The following is a 19,615-nucleotide window of genomic DNA, read 5'->3' as shown; positions in this document are numbered from 1 at the left end:
CACACCTATATGGTCAATTGATATTTGACAAAGAAGGTAAGAGCATACAATGGAGTAAAGACAGTCTCTTTAATAAATAGTGTTGGAAAGATTGGACAGCTACCTGCAAAAAACTGAAACTAGACCACCAACTTACACCATTCACAAAAATAAACTAAAAATGGATAAAAGACTTACATGTAAGTCATAAAACCATAAACATCTTGGAAGGAAACATAGGCAGTATACTCTCCTATATCTCTCATAGCAATATTTTGGCTGATTTATCTCCATGGGCAAGTGAAATAAAGGACAGATGGGCCTATATCAAACTAAAAAGCTTTTGCACAGCAAAAGACACAATGAACAAAATAAAAAGTCAACCCACACAATGGGAGAACATATTCACCGATATGTCTGATAAGAGGTTAATAACCAAAATTTATGAAGAACTTCTAAAACTCAACCAAAGGAAGGTAAACAATCCAATTAAAAAATGGGCAAAAGAATTGAACAGACACTTCTCCAAAGAGGACAAATAGCCAATAGACATATGAAAAAATGTCCAGTTCACTTTTTCATTGACCTGGTCTCTAGATCTTTGGATGCACCTTCAAATTTGACTCAAGTCAATTCTAGCTAAAATCAAGCCTATGGGAGGCCCATTATACTAATCTAGAAAGGGTTGTTGTTGTTTTTTTAAAGCTTGGGAATCAAAGACATGAGTGAAGGAATAAGATAAGAGGAAAATAGATTTTTCTAAAACAGGGTTTAAAATCTTATTGCAGAAGGGTGAGATATGAAACCACTCTCAAGACTGTGTCAAGGGCGCTGGAGTAGGCGAACGTACCAGCATCTACCTCCCAGAACCAATGTGGATTACAAACTAATTTTATGAACTATCAACTGGAAAAACCAACTTTGGACTAAACTAAAAGGACTCTTCAACCCAGGAACGCTGAAGAAGCCACCCAGAGACTGGTAGGAAAAGCAGAAACGCGGAGAGGGCCGCCCAGCTTCTCGGAGCGAACAGCAGCAGGGAGAGACTCGCGTGGCAGGAAGTGAGTTTAGCAGAGGGGAAAGGGCCCTGAGCCCCAGGAACAAAGCCCCAGCCTGCAGCCCCAGAGCCCAGAAGAAGCATAAGGACAGTATTTAGCTGGAAACAAGTCAGGATACTGTTTGTGAGAGAGTCTGATTTCTCAGACCCAGGATCCTTCTTAAAGGGACCACGCAGAACATCTCTCTCACAAACACTCACCTGGGGCTCCTGGAGACGGAGGGAGAGGAGAGAGAACCACAGTAACAGGAAGAGAGTGCAATCTAGGAGGCATAGGGAGAAACATTTTTGGGAGATAGCCACTCTAACCCCTGGGACGAGTCACTCCCCAAAGCTGAAGTGAATATTTCCCCCGGAAACAGCAATACCAGCAAAGGGAAGCAGGAGAGCAGCCAAACAAGCTCCCCCGCGGCATTCAGAGCAGAGTCGCATAGAAGGAGGGAGCTTTTGGGTCTACGGTAGTGAGTCTTAGGGTCCGAGCTGCAACGCCCCCACCCACACGGCTGAGGGTGCACCGGAGAGCGGGCGGCAGCGGGAGACAAAAGCGCGGTTCTGCTGGCAGGGGTGGAAGCCGGCTGGCCACCAGTGGGCTCAGGTGTGAGCTCAATCTTGCCCGGCTAGGGAGAAGGGGGCGTGCAAAAGCGACTAAGCTCAGCTGCCAGCAGACTGTAATCCAGCCTCCGGGAGAAGGGCGGGAAACCCAGAAAGGGTAGAAACCAGCCCTGGAGCAAGGGCAGAGGAGCACATCCCTGCCCCGCCTGTGCAACCCAGGCTTGCGGTCTGACTTGGTAGCAGGCTCCTCCCGTGGGGGTGGAGCCAAAAGCCCAGAAGAGGCGGAGTTCCGCTACAAAGCTGAGCTTGGGCATGCAGCCTTTCCTGGTGGTAGAGCCAAGGCTAGCAGCTGTTCCTTGAGTGGGATCATCCTGCAAAGGCAGGGCAAAAGCTCGGAAACAGGCGGAGACCCGCAGCTGAGCAAAGGTGCTCGCCAGTGCCCTCAGGACCGAGCATAACATCACACACGGGGGCGGGGCAAAGGCCAAGGCCACCAACCCTTGTGCACCCGAGCACGTGATCACAGCCACTCTCGTGAAGAGAAAATGCGGAGGCAGAGAAATACAACACAAATAAACCAAGAGAAATCCCCAGAAAAGGACCTAAGTGAATCAGATATAACCAAATTACCAGATGCAGAGTTTAAAATAACGATTGTTAGGATGCTCAAAGATATTAGAACCACCATAGATGGCCATTACGAAAACCTAAATAAAGAGATAACAAATATAAAAAAGGACATTGAAATAATAAAAAAGAATCAGACAGAAATGACAAATACAATATCTGAAATAAAGAATACAATGGAAGGAATTAAAAGCAGGATGGATGAAGCAGAGAATCGAATCAGTGAGTTAGAGGACACAATAAATAAAGGCATGGAAGCAGAGCAGAAAAAAGAAAAGAGACTCAAAAAGTCTGAGGAAACTCTAAGATAGCTCTGTGACAACATGAAGAGAAATAACATCCGCATCATAGGGGTTCCTGAAGAAGAAGAGAAAGAACAAGGGATAGAGACTTTGTTCAAACATATTATAGCAGAAAACTTCCCCCAATTAAGGCAGGAAAATATTTCACATGTTCAGGAAGCACAGGATTTTCTCCATTAAGGAGAAATCCAAAGAAACCAACACCAAGACACATCATAATTAAATTACCAAAGCTAAATGATAAAGAGAAAATATTAAAAGCTGCTAGAGAAAAAAAGATAACTACAAAGGAGTCCCCATAAGGATGACTTCTGACTTCTCAACAGAAACACTTGAGGCCAGAAGGGAATGGCAAGAAATATTCAAAGTAATGCAGAACAAGAACCTACAACCAAGACTACTTTATCCAGCAAGGCTATCATTTAAAATTGAAGGAGAAATAAAAAGCTTTACAGACAAAAAAAAAACTAAAGGATTTCACTACAACCAAACCAAGGCTGCAAGAAATGCTAAGGCACCTGTTGTAAACAGATCAAAGGAAAAAAAGAATATAGCAAAAGAGAAAAACAGTTTTAAAGAAAAAAAAATGGCAATAAACAATTACATATCAGTAATAACCTTAAATGTTAATGGATTAAATGATCCGATCAAGAGACATAGGGTAGCTGCGTGGATAAGAAAACAGGACCCATACATATGCTGTCTACAAGAGACACACCTTAAATCAAAAGATGCACACAGACTGAAGATAAAAGGATGGAAAAAAATATTTCACGCAAATGGAAATGAAAAAAAAGCTGGGGTAGCAATACTTATATCAGACAAAATGGACTTTAGAACAAAGACCATAGTTAGAGATAAAGAAGGCCACTACATAATGATAAAGGGAGCAATACAAAAGGAAGATATAACCATTATAAATATCTACGCACCTAATATAGGAGCACCTAAATATATAAAGCAGACTTTGATAGACTTAAAGGGCGAGATCAACAGCAATACTATAATAGTAGGAGATTTCAATACCCCATTAACATCATTAGATAGGTCCTCAAGAAAGAAAATTAACAAAGAAACAGCAGACTTAAAGGACATATTAGATGAACTCGATTTAATAGATATCTTCAGAACCTTTCACCCTAAAAGAGCAGAATATACATTCTTTTCAAGCGCTCATGGGACATTCTCTAGAATAGACCACATGTTAGGGCACAAAAGCGGGCTCAACAAATTTAAGAAGATTGAAATCATATCGAACACTTTCTCTGATCACAATGGCATTAAACTAGAAATCAACCACAATAGAAAAATTGAAAAACATTCAAACACTTGGAAACTAAATAGCACGTTATTAAACAATGAATGGGTTAACATTGAGATCAAAGAAGAAATTAAAAAATTCCTAGAAACAAACGATAATGAGCATACATCAACTCAAAATTTATGGGACACAGCAAAAGCAGTCCTGAGAGGGAAGTTTATAGCATTACAGGCATACCTCAAGAAGCTAGAAAAAGCTCAAATTAACAACTTAACCCTGCATCTAAAAGAACTAGAAAAAGAACAGCAAGTAAAGCCCAGAGCTAGTAGAAGGAAGGAAATAATAAAGATCAGAGCAGAAATAAGTGACATAGAGGCTAAAGAAACAATACAGAGGATCAATAAAACCAGGAGCTGGTTCTTTGAAAAGGTAAACAAGATCGATGAACCTTTAACAAGACTCACCAAGAAAAAAAGAGAGAGGACTCAAATAAATAAAATTAGAAACGAGAGTGGAGAAATAACAACTGACACAACAGAAATACAAAATATTGTAAGAAAATACTATGAAGAACTGTACGCCAAAAAACTAGACAACCTAGATGAAATGGACAAATTCCTTGAACCATATAATCTTCCAAAAATCAATCTGGAAGAATCAGAAAACCTAAACAGACCAATTACAACAAATGAGATTGAAACAGCTATCAAAAATCTCCCAAAAAAGAAAAGTCCTGGGCCTGATGGCTTCACAAGTTAATTCTACCAAATATTCAAAGAAGAACTAACTCCTATCCTTCTCAAGCTATTTCAAAAAATTCAAGAGGAAGGAAGACTTCCAAACTCCTTTTATGAGGCGAGCATAATTCTGATTCCAAAACCAGGCAAAGACAACACAAATAAAGAAAATTATAGGCCAATATCCCTGATGAACTTAGATGCAAAAATCCTCAATAAAATATTAGCAAACTGGATCCAGCAATATATGGAAAAAATCATACACCATGATCAAGTAGGATTTATTCTTGGGAGGCAAGGCTGGTACAATATTTGCAAATCAATCAATGTGATTCATCACATAAACAAAAGAAAGGAGAAAAACCACATGATAATTTCAATAGATGCAGAAAAAGCATTTGATAAAGTCCAGCACCCATTCATGATCAAAACTCTCAGCAAAGTGGGAATACAGGGAACATACCTCAACATGATAAAGGCCATCTATGACAAACCCACAGCCAACATAATACTCAATGGGCAAAAATTAAAAGCTATCCCCTTAAGATCAGGAACAAGGCAGGGTTGCCCCCTTTCACCACTCTTATTCAACATAGTTCTGGAAGTCCTCGCCACAGCAATCAGACAAGAAAAAGAAATAAAAGGCATCCAAATTGGAAAAGAAGAAGTAAAACTATCATTATTTGCAGATGACATGATATTGTATATAGAAAACCCTAAAGTTTCAGTCAAAAAACTACTAGACCTGATAAAAGAATTTGGCAAGGTGGCAGGATATAAAATCAATACTCAGAAATCAGAGGCATTTTTATACACTAATAATGAACTGTCAGAAAGAGAAATCAGGGAATCAATCCCCTTTACCATTGCAACCAAAAAAATAAAGTACCTAGGAATAAATCTAACCAAGGATATTAAAGACTTGTACTCAGAAAATTATAAAACATTGATAAAAGAAATCAGGGAAGATACGAATAAGTGGAGGCATATACCGTGCTCATGGTTAGGAAGAATAAACATCATTAAAATGTCTATATTACCCAAAGCAATTTATAAATTCAATGCAATACCAATGAAAATACCAATGACTTACTTCAAAGACATAGAACACATATACCAAAAATTTATATGGAACCAAAAAAGAACACGAATAGCCTCAGCAATCCTGAAAAGGAAGAAAAAAGCGGGAGGTATCACACTTTCAGATATCAAGTTATATTATAAGGCCATTGTACTCAAAACAGCATGGTACTGGCATAAGAACAGGAACATAGATCAATGGAACAGAACAGAGAACTCAGAAATAAACCCACAGCTCTATGGACAACTGATATTTGACAAAGGAGGTAAGACAATACAATGGAGTAAAGACAGCCTCTTCAACAAATGGTGTTGGGAAAACTGGACAGCTACCTGCAAAAAAATGAAACTAGACCACCAACTTACACCACTCACAAAAATAAACTCAAAATGGATAAAAGACTTGAATGTAAGCCATGAAACCATAAGCATTTTAGAAGAAAACATAGGCAATAAGCTCTCTGACATCTCTCGCAGCAATATATTTGCTGATTTGTCTCCACAGGCAAGTGAAATAAAAGACAGGATAAACAAATGGGACTTTATCAAACTAAAAAGCTTCTGCACAGCTAAAGACAATAAGAACAGAATAAAAAGACAAACTACACAATGGGAGAATATATTTGACATAGTGTCTGATAAGGGGTTAATAACCAAAATTTATAAAGAACTTGTAAAACTTAATACCAGGAAGACAAACAATCCAATCCAAAAATGGGCAAAAGAAAAGAATAGACATTTCTCCAAAGAGGACACACAGATGGCCAATAGGCATATGAAAAAATGTTCAACATCATTAATGATTAGAGAAATGCAAATTAAAACCACAATGAGATATCACCTCACACCAGTCAGAATGGCGCTCATCAATAAAACAACACAGAATAAGTGCTGGCGAGGATGTGGAGAAAAGGGAACCCTCCTGCACTGCTGGTGGGAATGCAGACTGGTGCAGCCACTGTGGAAAACAGTATGGAGATACCTCAAGAAATTAAAAATCGAACTGCCTTTTGACCCAGCTATACCACTGTTAGGAATATACCCCAAGAACACCATAGCACTGTTTGAAAAGAAGAAATGCACCCCCATGTTTATGGCAGCATTGTTCACAATAGCAAAGATTTGGAAACAGCCCAAGTGTCCATCAGAGGATGAGTGGATTAAAAAGCTTTGGTATATATATACTATGGAATACTACTCAGCCATAAGAAATGATGACATAGGATCTTTTACAACAACATGGATGGGCCTTGATAACATTATACTGAGTGAAAGAAGTAAATCAGAAAAAACTAAGAACTATATGTTTCCACACATAGGTGGGACATAAAGATGAGACTCAGAGACATGAACAACAGTGTTGGGGTTACAGGGTGGGGGGAGGAGAGGGAGGGGGTTGGGGGAGGGGAGGGGCACAAAGATCATGGCTTTTCAGCATTGGCCATATTCCCCCCTTAATCTATAGACAGACAGCAAATATTTACGTATGGTGTTCCCACTATAAAGACTGCTGTCTTAGGGACAAATGCTGGCAAACTATTTCAGCAGTTCCTCCTTCTTCAAAGACTTATATGTAAACATAGAGCTCCATGTTTCATAGGACATACTCAAGCTCACTCCATGCTTCCTGGTGCTTTAACACAAGGGAATGCCCCCCCCCTTTTTTTTTTTGTATTTTTTTTGTATTTTTTCTTTTATTTATTTATTTTTTGTATATTTCTGAGGATGGGGATGGAGAGGCAAGCAGACAGACTCCTGCATGCGCCTGACTGGGATCCACCTGGCATGCCTACTGGGGGGAATGCTCTGCCCATCTGGGATGTTGCTCTGTTACAACCGGAGTCATTCTAGCAACTAGGGCGGAGGCCATGGGGCAATCCTTAGTGCCCAGGGTGGATTTGCTCCGGTGGAGCCTTGGCTGTGGCGGGAGGAGAGGGACCGGGAGGGGGGAGAGGGGGAGGGGTGGAGAGGTAGATGGGCGCTTCTCCTGTGTGCTCTGGCCAGGAATCGAACCTGGGAATCCTGCACACCAGGCCAATGACTCCGACGGGTCTACCATATCATGCTTTTTACTTAAAAAAAAAAATTTACATTTCTTTTGAAAGCTGATGAACAGGAGACACCAAATCTACCTTCTTTATTAGATCTAGCTAATAACACTGTTCTGTCTTTTTTCCAAATAGCTCCAGATATATGGAAAAGATTTATATAGGCGGATGGGGATCCTCAAACCCCTCAGCGAGATCTTCTGAGAATGGCTTTTAAGATACCTAGAGGCAGAAAAAGCCCAATAGAGATCAGGGGGAACTACCAGCTTTTAGGATACACCCTTAAAGGCTCCAGCACCCCAAAGGGGTCTCATAGGATGCCATCTGGGTCCTGCTTCAATAGTGGAAAGGAAGGTCATTGAGCTAAAGCCTGCCAGGCTTACACACCTCTGCTGTGAGGAAACAGGGACACTGGAAGGTGGGCTTCCCCCTCGCTCCTCTAAGGGAGGGTTCAGTCTCTTCCAGCCCTGCTCCAGCCACCTATGACCTAACCTTGCCCAGAATGTTGGGGTTTGCCACTGAAGGCTGGAGTTGCCCAGGGCCGTCGACCCCATCTACGACACTGTGGACGAGCCTAGGGTATTTCTTCCAAGAAGCAGGTAAACTGATCTCATTTGCACAAGGGCCACTTAACTATGTTTTGCCTGAATAGTCAGGTTCTTTATTCTTCCCTCAAAGATCTCTGTTGTGGGTGTTGATAGTCCTATTTTCTGCTGCTTTGCTTAATATATAGTGTTTCCTTTATTCCTCCTACCTCAATGCCCCACTCATATTTCAGGCTGGGACCTACTCTTAATTTAGAGCTCTCTTTCCTCCTTTTGCCAACTTGTATTATGAATTTACCTTTGCCACCCAGCTTAGTGTATCCCAAGGTTCTCTTTACCAGGCCACAGTCACAGAGCTCCAGGGAAAAGCAACCTGGTCTCAACTCTCCAGGCAGAGGAGAACAGAAGCTCCATATCCACGCATGCTGCAAATGGCTTTTTCCAGTCTACCTGAATCATTACCAGCTAGAAGCAGCGGTCATTGGGACTTGGACATGAGCTGCAAAGTATAGAATGGTGACAACAATTCCAGTGCCATACGGACTTTTCCTGTGGGGAACTTTCCTGGACTCCTGCTCCCTGTGACAGCTCCTAACAGACTGAACTGTGGTTGGGTTGCATTTTTCAGGGATTTGGCATGGTGAGGGGGCCAACTTGGACTTGGGGAACATGTTAAGGACACTACTCATTTATGGATTCTTGCTGTATTGGCCAAGAGTTTGCTTAAAGGCTTTTAATCACTGTAAAAAAAATAGAGGATTAGATGAAGAAGATGGGGCACATATACACCATGGTATATTATTCAGATAGGAGAAATGGTGACATTGGATCACTTATAGCGGAATGGTGGAGTCTTGGTAGCATTGTGCGGAGTGAAATAAGCAAATCAGAAAAAAACAGGAACTGCAGGATTCCATACATTAGTGGGACACAAAAGCGAGACTGAGAGGCATGAACAGGAGTGTGGTGGCTATGGGGAGTGGGGGGAGGGAAGGAGGGAGAGGGGGAGGGGAGGGGGAGGGGTACAGAGAGAACTGGATGGAGGGTGGCAGAGGACGATCTCTCTTTGGGTGATGGGTATGCAACATAACTAAATGACAAGATAACCTGGAAATGTTTTCTTTGAATGTATGTACCCTGATTTATTGATGTCACCCCATTAAAATAAAAATTTATTTATATATATAAAAAAAATGTTCAACATCACTAATCATCAGAGAAATGCAAATTAACACCACAATGAGATACCACCTTACACCTGTCAGAATGGCGTTCATTAACAAAACTACACACAATAAGTGCTGGCGAGGATGTGGAGAAAAGGGAACCCTTCTGTACTGTTGGTGGCAATGCAAACTGGTGCAGCCACTGTGAAGAACTGTATAGGGTTTCCTCAAAAAAAAATAAAATAAATAAAACTGCCTTTTCACCCAGCTATTCCACTTTTAGAAATATATGCTATGAATACCAAATTACTGTTACAAAAAAAGATATGCACCCCCCATGTTTATTGCAGCATTGTTTATAACAGCCAGGATCTGGAAACAGCCCAAGTGTCTATCAGTGAATGAGTGGATTAAAAAGCAGTGGTACATATACACAATGAAATACTATGTGGCTGTGAAAAAGAAGGAAATTTTACCTTTTGTGACAGCATGGATGGACCTGGAGATTATTATGCTAAGTTAAATAAACTAGTCAGAGAAAGAAGAATATCATATGATCTCACTTATATGTGGAACAAAGTGAACTGAGGAATGAAATAGAGGCAGAGATGGGGTCATAGGGAGCAGAAGGACAGTAGTCAGAGGAAAGGGGGATAAGGGATGGTATCAGAGAAGGTAAAGGGATTAGTGAAATTATATATACCCAAAACACAGAGATATAGATAGCAGGACAGCAAATTCTAGAGTGAAGGGGTGAGGGAGTTAGGGGGAGGGCACCAAGGAGGTATAAAAAGGGACACAGGGGTGGGGGTGAGGGAGTCATATTCAGTGGGACACTTGAATCCATGTAAACACAATAAATTAAAATTAATAAAAATTTTAAAATAGATGAGCATAAAATTAGTCTGAGACAATAATCTGCTGTGTAAATTATAGGAAGCTATATTATTTCAAACAATTATGAAGATGATGAGGAACACTTACACCTGAGATTACCCTATACCTTATAAAGGTTATCTGTCTGTTTTTTAATGCAATTACCTATTATGTAAGTTTCATTGCTATATTTAAATTAATATTATAAAAAGTTAGAAAAACCTTTTGGACTCAAATTCAGTTTTTAGGTCATTTTATGGTATATATAAGAGTTTTGTTACCTCTCATATATGAGGACTGGCAGGGGCAAAACTATATTAATGGTAGAAGCCTAGTATAATATATTTTTAGTATTAAATAAGGTCATCTATTATAATGTATTGTTTTATTCATGCAACAAAATATTTTTATTAAAATATAGTTGACATATAATAATATATTTGTTTTGTAGCCTGACATTTTTATTACTGACTCTGTGAAAGTTTATTATATATGACAAATTATTCCTTGTTTTTAAAAATATATTTTAAGAAATTATGGGGGGATGAATTATAAGTATTCAAGTATGCATTCCTATGTGTCGACAACTATCTAAAATTTTCAGCAGTTTTCTACCTTCTTGCAAGCTTTTATTCATGTATTCAAGAATTTTAAAGAAATTTTTTTATTTATTCATTTTAGAGAGGGGGGGGGAGGAGCAGGAAGCATCAACTCCCATATGAGCTTTGACCAGACAAGTGCAGGGTTTCAAATAGGCAACCTCAGTATTCCAGGTTGATGCTTTATTCACTGTGCCACCACAGGCCAGACCATTTATTCAAGAATTTTAATTGAACTCTTATGATGTCCTAACATAATAATATGATAGCCATTGAAGGTCAAAATCTGACTAGAAATGTTGCCAAATGAAATGCAGTAATCTCAGCTAAATTTGAACGGTATATAAACAACATTGTTAACTGATGTCAAATGGGTACTGGAAATATCAGGGAACACTTTATAAAGTATATATATAAACCCTTATGTTCATTGCAGTATTATTTACAATAGCCAAGAGTTCGAAGCAGTCCAAGTGCCCATCAATAGATGAGTGACTAATAAAACTGTGGTATATTTACACAATGGGATACTTTATAGCTGTAAAAAGTAAGGAAGTTTTACCTTTTGTGACAGCATAGATGGACCTGAAGATTATTATGCTAAACAAAATATGCCAGGCAGAGGAAGACAAGTACCAAATGATCTTATAAGTGGAATCTAATGAACAAAATAAACACATAGAACAGTCTGACAGCTGTGAGGGGGAAGTGGGATGGAAGGACTGAATGAAAGAAGGGGATGGAATTAGCCAAAAACATATTTATGTAACACATAGACACAAACAACAGTACAGTGATAGCCGGAAGGAATTGTGGAGGTGGGCAAAGAGGGGGAAAATGGATATGAGAAGAGACTTTGCTTGAGGCAGAGGGTGCACAATATGCTGTGCAGATGGTGTTTTATTGAGTTGTACACTTGAAACCTGTATGGTTTTGTGAACCAATGCCATCTCAATAAATTCAATTAATAAAAAATTATATATGATTGTTTAGCTACTCCATAGTACACCTGAAACTAATATAAAATATATTAAATTCAAACTGTAATTGAAAAATAAAGTTAAAAATAAATAAAAACAAAAATTGTTTACTTGAACTTCAAATGTAACTAAGTATCTTGTCATCTTTCTCATTTTATTTAATTTTATTTTTATGCATGTATGCTAAATATAAAATAATGATAATAATAATAATAAAAAACGCTGTTCCTGATCTGTTATAATTTAAAGTCCAGAGTGGGTAAGGCAGATACTAATCAAATAATATTGCAGATAAATGAAAAATTATAAGTGAAATGAGTTGCTAAGGGTAGGTACATGGCTCTTGGAGGAGAAAATAATCCAGAGAGAAACCTGGTCAGGTAGAGGACATCAGGAAAGACTCCCTGTCAAGTGCCAATGGGCCTGAGCTACCATGGTGAAGCAAAAGAAAATGTTCCAACGCTGACTTTTAAGTAATAATTTTTTATAAAAAGGGGGATGTGCCTAACTTTAATGGTGCAAACAGTAGAAAGCCTTGTTTCAGGATAACCCAGTGTCTTTCCTGTTTGGCATCTGACTAATAATTAAGTCAGAGTTTGCAAGGTTTAGCCCGGTACGTAAAAGCGATACGGGAGAGTTCCATTTTACTATTCAATTCCTAATACTATGAACATTTTCTAGGATTAGAGAAGAAACATTGCTTGTCTCATCAGGCCTCTGGGCTTTGCTCCTGCAGAAAGTCAGAAGGAGCATGCCTGGTTCTAAGTAGGAAGGTTTATTCACTACAGTCTGGTGGGAAAGACACAGATCTGTGACCACTCACCTGGATATTGCCACACAGGAGTGTTACAAGTGACCGCAACTTATAGTGCCTCTGACAGGATTGATTCAGATCTCAAACTTGCCCAACTGCCCAGCTGTGACTCCTTTCTCTTTCCCAAGATTCTCTATGCATGCAAGATAAAAAATGGTCTTGTGTAGTTTGCATTAATTATTCAGCCTTTGAATATGATCATTGTTCACCATCATCAGAATAACAAGAATAGTTCTGGCACAAGTTTAAATATTTATTCTCATATGTTCAGGTTGCTTTAATTTTCTTATTTATCTTTGTGAGGTCTGCTAAATAAATGGAAGAGTTACTCATTATACCAATTTCTGAATGTGAGAAACTGAGTATAGTGTCTCCAGGTGAGTTGCCCAAATCCTTTTTCTGACATAATCCACAGCAGAATTGATGGTTGACAGTCTCTTAGCTTTGTCTGAAGCTGTATCAAGTTAGTTAGAAGTGCAAAAGCACAAACTCAGCCCTGTCCAGTTAGCTCAGTGGTATAGCATCGCCTGGCATGTGGATGTCCTGGGTTCAGTTCCCAGTCAGGGCACACAGGAGAAGTGATCGACTGCTTCTTCACCCCTCCCCCTCTCGCTCTCTCTCTCTCTCTTTCTTCCCTTCCTGTAACCATGGCTCAGTTGGAGAAAGTTGGCCCCAGGTGCTGAGGATGGCTCCATGGGCTCCTTCTCAGGAGCTAAGAAGAGCTCAGTTGCTGAGCAACAGAACAATCACCCAGATGGGCAGAGCATTGCCCCTAGGGCTTGCCAAGTGGATCCCAGTTGGGATGCATGTGGGAATCTGTGTCTGCCTCCCTCCTCTCACTGAATAAAAAAGAAAGAAAGAAAGAGAGAAAAAGAAAGAAAGAAAGAAAGAAAGAAAGAAAGAAAGAAGAAAGGAAAGAAAGGAGGGAGGGAGGGAGGGAGGGAAGAAAGGAAGGAAGGAAGGAAGAAAGAAGAAAGAAAGAAAGAAAGAAAGAAAGAAAGAAAGAAAGAAAGAGAAAGAACAAATTGACTTACTAAAAATAATTATCTTGAAAAAATATTAATAAGTATAAAAATATTAAATTACAAAGTATGCAGTTGATTAGCTAAAACTTATCAAAAATGAATTGACATAAATAACTATGTCAAAATTGCTAGCTTTTAAATTATAAAATTTGGCCCTGGCCAGTTGGCTCAGCAGTAGAGCGTTGGCCTGGCATGTGGAAGTCCCGGGTTCGATTCCCAGCCAGGCACATAGGAGAAGCACCTGTCTGCTTCTCTACCCTTTCCTCCCCCCCACACACACTTTTTTTCTCTTTCTCTCTCTTCCCCTCCTGCAGCCGAAGCTTCATTGAAGTAAAGTGGCCCCGGACACTGAGGACAGCTCCATGACGTCCACCTCAGGCACTAGAATGGCTCCAGTTGCAATGGAGCAATGGCCCAAATGAGTGGAGCATCACCCCCTGATGGGCTTGCCAGGTGGATCCTGGGGTCGGGCACATGCAGGAGTCTGTCTCTCTGCCTCCCTTCTTCTCACTTCAGAAAAATACAAGAAAAGCAACAACTGAATTATAAAATTTTGAGATTCCTCAATTTTATTATCATGAAACATAGCACTATTATTGACTACAGCATTTTAGACCTAACAGGTATCATATGTTCTATATTTACCAATAAATTATGAGTATTAGAAGTCTGTAAATGTGGAAATACTTAAGCACTTTCTTAAAAATTATGAAGTATTTTTGAATTTTAACAGTGTATTGTATTCCTATCATAAAAACTATTGCCTGTGGGGAAAATTTTTTAAGTAATCTGTGTTTTTAATATTTCAACTTCTCTGTATAGCATTGTTCTCTGAATAACAATATTTTTCATAATTATATCTCTTATTTTAAAGTAATTTAATGTGCACTTGACTCTAAACTGATGTAAATATCAAATGTATAAGAAGCTCTATGGGTTTTGTAGTTGTGTGTTTTTCACAAAGGCTCTATTTCCTTAGGAATATAAATAAAAATAAAAAACAAAGGTTCTATTTTCCTGGGAATTTGAGGAGCTGGAATACATGTGGATTCCTACAGAGCAGCTCCTGTTAATTCAACTCCATGTGAGCCAGAGTCATCCTTGTTTGTAATCGAATTGTCTGCTGTTAAAGTCTTGCCTTCATGTATATATTTCTTTTTTTTTTCACAGAAATCTGTGAAAAATGGACAAGTTAATTTCAAAAAAGAATGGTTATTTCCAGGTCAGACCTCAAAATGATTTTTTTTATTTTAATTTTTTTAATTACTTATGTACCTTAGAACTGCCTTAGTTTTTACTGCAGAGCAGTAGGCACTCAGTTCCTCTTTCTGCAATCAAAGCCACCCACTTTTATCTATACCAGAGAAGGTTTCAAATAAAAGGTATCCTTTTAGAAACACTGGCATTACGAATTGCAGTACAGAAGTACATCTACCAGATGTGCCAGATCACCTATATGACTTTTATGATCTGCAGGTAAAATATGCCCTCTAGATTTTGAAATTAAGTAACTCAGCCTTGAGGATTCTTGAACATTCTTGTGACTGATGAGTAAATGGTATTGTATTTCAGATGACTGGTATAAAGAAAAAAGAAAGAAAGAGAGAAAGAAGAAAAGGAGGAAGAAGAAAGGGAGGAAGACAGGGATGGAGGAAGGAAGGAAGGAAGGAAGGAAGGAAGGAAGGAAGGAAGGAAGGAAGGAAGGAAGGAAGGAAGGAAGGAAGGAAGGAGGGAGGGAGGGAGGGAGGGAAAAAATATTCAGAACATGGAGCCACACATCATCTTGGCTGATTACACAAATTCTTTTTTTAGTAGTCCCATATTGAAGAGGAAGGGCTCCTGAGCTGAAATTTTGTGCCAATCCCCAGGATGCCAACAAATTATGTAACCAATTCAAGTGAATCTTTACCATAATCTATGGCATCGGTATGTCAACTATATTTTAGTAATGAGCCATCTAAAACTTTGAGATAATAAAAAAAAGTATCATAATGCTTTCCTATTGCCCACATGAGTCTCTCAGACAGATAAGGCTGAGAAATGTGAAGGAATATTTAGTTGAGTAAAAGAGGAACAATGAAAAGTCCGTTGGAAGCAATAGTTGGCCTAATGGCAGAATTCTGGGTTGAGGCACACAGAATGGACACCTAGATGACGGTAGTAGAGAATGTAAACTGGTATAGCTACTGTGGAAAACAATATAAAGTTCCTCAAAAAACTAAGAATAGAGTTAACATATGACCCAGAAACACCTCTTCTGAGGTATTTCTACCCCCAAAATTGAAAACATTTATTCACAAAGATGTGCAAAGCCCTATGTTCATTGCATTATTTACTGTGGCCAAGACATGAAAACAATAGAAGTGTCGTTTGAAGGACAATTGGATAAAGAAGATAAGGTATATATGTATAATGGAATACTACTGAACCTCAAAAAAAGATGAAATACTGCCATTTGCAACAACTTGGATAGATCTTGAGAATATCATGCTGAGAGAAATAAGTCAGACAGAAAAACAAGAGCCATATGATTTTACTCATATGTGGAATATAAAACTGAAAGCCACAAAGAAAAAAATAAGAAAAGCAAACCAAAAACTCATAGACACAGAAAACAGTATGGTGGTTACCAGTAGGGAAGAGCATATGTCCTCTTGGTAAAGAGGGCCAAATATATGATGATAAAAGGGGATTTGACTTTGGGTAGTGAGCACACAATACAATATACAGATGAGGTATCATAGAATTGTACACTTGGAACCTATATAGTTTTATTAACCAATGTCAACCCAAAAAATAAATATAAATTCTATAAAAATGCACAAAGCAGAAAATTTTAAAGAAATTTGAGAAAGCACAACCCACCCTTCTCCCTTTATCCAATCCAACTCTACTTCGGCCTCACAAATTTTAAAAGTGAAAATTAACTGGGCTGTGCCAAAGACAAAATCTACCAACTTCTCCATTTCCTATAGAGCTGGCAGTGCTGTTGTTACTAGACTCTGGTGTAAGTGGACTTCACCCCTGCCAGATATCCTAAACCCTACCTAGCTAACTTCATTGCTTCTATGTGCTTTCAATCCCCAAATTTCTAAGGATTTGAAAAAGTCCACTTATGATTTGTCCTGTTGATATTTTGTTTCTCAGTGTTTTTGTTGCTTCATTTGCATGTTTTTTCAATGAGTCTTAGTAGTTAATTTTGGTTATGCTCCTTTTGCATTACTGAGAAGGAAAGGTTACCTAAATCGTGTTTTAGTTCAGACTCACTGTTGACTATCAGCAAGCAGCAGTGGTGTTGCGTTTTAAATACCTTGGAATTATTTCACTGTGGTTATTCATATTCGTATTTTAGAGTCTTATCTAAAGTCAAACGCTTTTATGATGATATAGTCTTAGAATCTGCATAGGTAACACTATCTTCTCTCTATCATTTCAACTTACACAATAAACTATTAGAAAAAATAACTAGATTCTGATTAATTTGTTTCTTTTAACACTTATAGTTATCTGAACAGAATAAAATTTTATATGTTCTTAGTAATCTACAAGATGGTATTTCTAAGTGGGAGAACTGGAGTAATAATGCTTACCAAAGTCCAATTTTGTTTTACCTGAAGAAAGTATATTTCTTTTGTGATTATTTAATCATTCGTGACTGTCGCCGTTGTTTTTTTTCTAAAGGTTGTTATTGTTAGCACTTACACTCAGAGGTTTTTATCTAAATTAGGAAGCATTAAGACCTTGGAAAATAAAAAAGTTTTTTTTGTTTTTTTGTTTTTTTCCTGTATTTTTCTGAAGCCGGAAACGGGGAGAGACAGTCCGACAGACTCCCACATGTGCCCCACCGGGATCCACCCAGCACGCCCACCAGGGGGTGACGCTCTGCCCACCAGGGGGCGATGCTCTGCCCCTCTGGGGCGTCGCTCTGTCGCGACCAGAGCCACTCTAGCGCCTGGGGCAGAGGCCGAGGAGCCATCCCCAGCGCCCCGGCCATCTTTGCTCCAGTGGAGCCTCAGCTGCGGGAGGGGAAGAGAGAGACAGAGAAGAAGGAGAGGGGGAGGGGTGGAGAAGCAGATGGGCGCTTCTCCTGTGTGCCCTGGCCAGGAATCGAACCCGGGACTTCTGCATGCCAGGCCGACGCTCTACCACTGAGCCAACCGGCCAGGGCCTAAAAAAGTTTTTAATAGAGCATCACTTGACATTCAATAAGAATATTCTGAAACGTTAATTCCCGCAATGGAGCAGAACCTATTGCAGATCTATGCATAGGTGTCTAGAATAATTCTTTCCACTAGTCCTGCAAGTCACAAACAATAGAGGCCTTTTTGACACACAAACACCTATTCAACTAGCTTAGTTTTTTATTCCTTTCAAATGGATTTTGTAGAATTTGCTGTGTCTCACACTTCTCATAAACAGAGTGATATATCTTTGGACCAACACCAAAGAAACTATGAAAACATATGAAATAGACTACCCAGAAAGGTGTTTTGGCCCTGGCCGGTTGGCTCAGCGGTAGAGCGTCGGCCTAGCGTGCGGAGGACCTGGGTTCGATTCCCGGCCAGGGCACACAGGAGAAGCGCCCATTTGCTTCTCCACCCCTCTGCCGCGCTTTCCCTCTCTGTCTCTCTCTTCCCCTCCCGCAGCCAAGGCTCCATTGGAGCAAAGATGGCCCGGGCGCTGGGGATGGCTCTGTGGCCTCTGCCCCAGGCGCTAGACTGGCTCTGGTCCCAACATGGCGACGCCCAGGATGGGCAGAGCATCGCCCCCTGGTGGGCAGAGCGTCGCCCCTGGTGGGCGTGCCAGGTGGATCCTGGTCGGGCGCATGCGGGAGTCTGTCTGACTGTCTCTCCCTGTTTCCAGCTTCAGAAAGAAAAAAAAAAAAAAAAAGGTGTTTTGTAATTATGAAGTGTTACAGTTGTATACTATAAACATCTGAACATAGTTTAAAGTTGTAAAATGTACATTTCTTCTCTGGTGTGTGAGGCCACCATGCACACTAGAACAAATCAAAATGACTCTGTAAATGTGAATATTTTACTCTAGTGTAGTGATTTTCAACCACTGTACCACACTGGTGTGCTGCACGAACCTTTAAAATATGCAATACCTAACTAGTCAGGGGCACGACCTCTTTTCCCTTAGAAAAAATGACAACAGCCAACATAACAATAACCATCTGGTGTGAATGAATCAAAATTGTACCTATTTTTTTTTTGTCAGATCAGCAAAAAAAAAGGTGGGTTTTTTTGTTTTTTGGTGTTTTTTTTTTTTGTTTTTGTTTTTTTTTTTTTTGATGTGCTACAGAATTTTGGGAATTAGTTTATGTGTGCCACAAGATGAAAAAAGTTGAAAATGACTTCTCTATTGCATTGGCTATAGCCTCATCACAATATCTCTTCAGTCTGAAAAAAATATAAACTAACAAAATAGATATTTCCAGTTCACATGAAATTATGGTTTTAAAGTGGAGCAGTCATAGGAAGATATTAATTATAAAATAACTGATTTGTTCAGATGAATGTATCCTATTATAAATAAGACTAGTCATGAAAATAACATTCAATTAATCTCAGACAATGATTTATGCTACATTTCTGTATCTGTTGGGTTTAGAGTTTTATCAAAAAGTATCCCTCAGAGACAATTCTTAAATTTCTTAATTTAGTATTTTGGATTTGGAGAAAATAGTAGGAGATAAGAACAACATTGGCAAAATCTTTGAAATCTAATTGATATAAACCTAATAGTTTTTGAAAACCATGCTCAAAGCCAACCTTTTATTATTGTGAAAAAAAGAGACAACTTCAGTCAAGCTTTGTATGGTATTAAAAATATTTCCATGATGTAGCTGGGTTTTTTTTGAAATTTCTTGTTGTTTTTATTTTATTTCATCATTTGGTTTCTGCTATGTTTGGTTTTTTAATGTAGGACTGTATGTTAAATCTCAACACTGGTAAATTATGT

The 19,615-nt window shown here is 39.1% G+C and overlaps 1 pseudogene; it reads left to right on the top strand.

Annotated features, from left to right (window-relative positions):
- The window catches only part of LOC136322413 (small ribosomal subunit protein uS2 pseudogene), a 57,355-nt pseudogene that overhangs the window by 36,626 nt on the left and 1,114 nt on the right, over nt 1-19,615 (top strand).

This window comes from Saccopteryx bilineata, chromosome 2, assembly GCF_036850765.1.
Source record: "Saccopteryx bilineata isolate mSacBil1 chromosome 2, mSacBil1_pri_phased_curated, whole genome shotgun sequence".
NCBI lineage: Eukaryota > Metazoa > Chordata > Mammalia > Chiroptera > Emballonuridae > Saccopteryx > Saccopteryx bilineata.
Note: the sequence above shows the minus strand (reverse complement) of the source record. Positions and strands in the feature narration are given on the sequence as shown.